Source organism: Vicia villosa, linkage group LG1 (genome assembly GCF_029867415.1).
Source record: "Vicia villosa cultivar HV-30 ecotype Madison, WI linkage group LG1, Vvil1.0, whole genome shotgun sequence".
NCBI classification, from domain to species: Eukaryota; Viridiplantae; Streptophyta; class Magnoliopsida; order Fabales; family Fabaceae; genus Vicia; species Vicia villosa.
In genome coordinates, this window is record NC_081180.1 from 121,427,252 (window position 1) to 121,431,336 (window position 4,085).

At 33.0% G+C, this 4,085-nt stretch overlaps 1 long non-coding RNA gene across 1 annotated transcript; it reads left to right on the top strand.

Annotated features, from left to right (window-relative positions):
• The first annotated feature begins 343 nt into the window (after positions 1-343).
• LOC131644035 (uncharacterized) lies at positions 344-2,066 on the top strand. Its single transcript, XR_009296351.1, has 2 exons — positions 344-1,074; positions 1,863-2,066. It is a non-coding gene; the product is annotated as an uncharacterized LOC131644035 (long non-coding RNA).
• Positions 2,067-4,085: the final 2,019 nt, after the last annotated feature.

The window sequence follows — 4,085 nt, forward strand, 5'->3', positions numbered from 1 at the left end:
ATATTAAAAAAAAAAGAAATTTTAATTCCAATTTTCGTTTTTTATTACTTAGCATTTTTAAAAAATATCTTTTTCATCTAAGTCATAATTTTATGCATTTTATAACTCAAAAAAATAGAAAAAAAAAAAGTTTTAAAGTTAATTTCTTATGTTTAGCTTTTTTTTATTCTTAAAAAACAAGTAAAACTTTTTTGGAAAAATTTAATTTGAATTGGTGAAGTATTAAAGTCAAATTATATTTGATTTAATTATTCATCAAGACTTATTTTTTATTCCATTTATAATTGACCTAATGTTTTCCTATAAAACGAACCAAATCCTAACCTACTGGGATAGACACGATCATCTCTATCACGTACAACCAACAGTTTCACTACTTGTTCCACTCTCACGTATACACTATCAGATCACCCACTGTACATATTTCCTTTTACTTTTCACGTTTCTTGTAATATCCCCAAATGACATTCCTCTTCACCACATATTTTTTTTTAAGATCTGTATATGAGTTTTGTTTATCTAAAAAAACATCAACTAATCTTTTCTAACCTTCAGGTCATAAACTCTTCACAAAACATAACATACAAAAACAATTTCCATCAACACCATGAACACATATCATTAACTTCCCTTTAACCTCCGCCAATCGCAACACAACAGTCGCGCCGTCGACCAATCATTCTTAATATCTTTATTCATACTTGTTTTCTTGTGTGTTTGTTTCTTTGGTTTTGTTTACAGGAAGGAGAAACAGCGGTAAAAAGATGGAAGAAGATCTGAATCCGCCGTCAAAGACTGTCGAACAGCCGCATCCTCAGACTCCAGTCTACAAAGCCGCAGCTTGTCTACAACCGCTAGACACGTCTCCAAACTTCAGCCGCGAAGCACCACGCCGATCTTAACTTGAAGCACCCAGCCACGACCAATTCGAGTTGTTTTATTAAAAAACGGAGTCGCACCGACGTTGCCTTTATGTCGACACCGAGTTTGTTCCAGATCCACCGCGCGGTAGCCCTTAGCTTAGCCACCGATCCACCGCGATGTACTATCCTCTGTCGGCCATCCTTCATTCAGGTTTCTCCTTCCACTTTTCTCTGTTTGTTTTATTTTGTAGAGAATTCACGTATGTGTTTGATCTAAAAGGAGAAGGAGAATTTTATTTATGTACCTAATGTGTTGTTTGAGTGGCTGTTGGGATTCCATTACTGTGAATGAAGTGAGATAGAAAAAACTATTTAGAGAAAGGGATGTCATGATGTACCAAATGCTACCTTTTTTTATTTATTTATTTATTTATTTAGTGAATTTTTTAATTAATTTATTCTAAACCAATTGCTACGTTTCAGGTTGTTATTTTGTTGTTGGATTCTATTTTTTTTCGTGGCACTTGCGTGAAAGGAGGGTTTGCCTCCCTATTTGACTTTTCTTTCTACACTTCTTCAATTTATTTTATTAGTTATTATTATTCTAGTTTTATTATCTAATAAGTCATGAGTTTTAGGTGTGAAACTTTTTCTTTTTTTTGATTATCCAGTATCATTAACATGTGCTTAGAACTAACATGTGCTTAGATTTAAAGCTATACTAACCTTAGTATAATATCACTAAAATACCAAAAACAATATAACACATAAAAATACAAACATTATGTTTAGTTAGATTTTATTTTCTCTTTAAAAAAAAAATATACCAAAATATGTTTTAGTTTAATTAGATATTTTAATATAAAAAATGACAAAAAATATTTTAATCCCCTTTTTTTTAGAGTTTAATTTAATTTATATTTTCTTAATATCTATACTAACATTTTTCCCGATTTTTGCGAGGTATTGCTACACTTGCGACATTGGATTATTTTTAAGGACCTTTCTAATTCTTATTTTTTGCATATATTTTATTCTCATAATTATTGTGACCGTTTCTTATTTGTAATAGTTAATTAGGACTTTACTTTCTGCATTCCCGCCAGGTTTTTATTGTAACCCCCTCCCCCAAAGCGATGTAATAGCGTAGGAACCTGTACTTTCCCGCAATTTATTTTCTGTAAATATATTAACTGCTAGTAATTAGGATTGTATGGCAAGATAATTAATCAAACGCTAGCTAACCTAAATACAAGATTAAGTATTCGAATCCAACACACATGCTTGTTGCACACACTCACCCTTAGGGTACGCCCCTCTTGGTTGCCTTCGAATATAAGGTCGTGTCCCTCGAAATGTAGAGGTACCCAATAGCAAATGTCCCTCGATAAACAAAAAATCATCAAAGATCATGGTCCCTCGATGACCCCGATGTTGCCTACGAATACATGATCTAATCCTTCGAGCTGTTGCCTACGAAAAGATGATTGTCCCTTCGAATTTGCTAAAGGTATCTCTACCTGTTGCCTTCAACGACCTCGATGACCCTTCGATGACCCGCACGTCCAATATAACTAGGATTTCCTACTTCTATATAGTATGGATAATCCTGGAATCGTAAAAAGTATAGAAAAGGACCAAGTAGTTAGGGTAGTGCTCTTAACCTGCCTAGCTCAATAAAAGAACATCTTTTCACTATTATTTCAAAAAAACTAAGGCTACGCATTTACGCTAAAGTCCTTATGCTCCTTTCAAAACAAACAAACAAACATGAGCTAAGCAAGTTAAGAGCCCGTAGATAACTACGGATGAAAAGGGTGCTTGCACCTTCCCTTTTCATAACTTACCCCCCGAGCCCGCTTTCTTTCAAACAAGGTCTTTTTCTGTACTTTTTACCTTTCCTAACATTGGACAAAATAAAAGTCGGTGGCGACTCTTGCTCACCGCAACATTGTTGCATATTAAAAAAAAAAGTCAGTTCACCGAGTTACAAAGTGATATATTGGTTATTTAGATTAATTATCTTATTGGGCCTAAAATTAGTTTGTGAAAAAGAAGTAAAAGACTAAGCCCAATTAGAATGATAAATTAGGGTTTTAGAGATGAGAATGAGTAGTTGTCATTTTGGAGGAAACAAGAATAGAAGAGAAAGAGGCAAGTTTTGGAGAAGATGAACAAAGCTTGAAGATTTCCATCTATGGTGTCCAATCGGAAGTGTGAATCGGAGACCCATTGAGTTGCTTCAATTGATAAGGTAAGGGTGGGGTTCTCTTCCTATAATGGGGCTTATGAAACTTTGTATGTGGAGAATTGGGTGTGTGGATTTATTGCATTACTTGTGTTAATTGTTGCTGAAAAATAGAGGATCTACCATGAATAACATATAGTGAAATGCTGCCTTCTTTGATTGTTGTTGTTGTTGTGGTTGTTCGAGTAAAGAAAATTAGGGATTTTAGACTATTGATTTGCTGTGATTGAATTGGTGAAATTGTTTTCTTTTCATGCTGGAAATACATGATGTTGTGCGTGTGGTATTATGACACCGACATGGAATTTCATATTGAGGGGCTGACGCAATATCAATGCCATTCTTTTTATTTGTTCTATTCCTTCTTGATATAGCAATCAGTTATCTTTTAGTATACATACATGTTCAATCAAACTATAATAGATATGTGTTGGATAATATATTTTATTTGCACTTTATGATAAAAAGAAGGGCTACAGGGCATTTCGGCGGCACTTCATTAATCTAAGCCTTAATTTCATTCCGTTTTCTCGTTTCTGTGATTTTGCTGTTTCATTATATGTTTCATGGTGTACTTAGATATGAATATACATTATAGAATGAAATTTATTTGTGCAGAGAAACAAAATTGAAGCTAGTAGGTATTAGAATATTAGAAATGAATATTAGAATATTAGAAATGGAAATTGAAGTGAATTAAGATTAACAGTTGTAATCATAAAATGCAAAACAGTCTCGTTTGATCGAAATAGCCGAATTAAGCGGTATAATTAGTTGTCCGGAATTTGATAAAAATTTACGTGGTAGCTAAGTTTAATTAGTAGATTAACATGGTGGTGTTATTTTGTTGAAATTGTGATATTTTACGAATCGACTGAAATTGTGTTTGGTTTAAATATTCTTTATAAATAAATTATAATAATTTAATAGAATTGTCAATAGAGTTGTTAGAGTTGTCAATAGAGTTGTTAGAG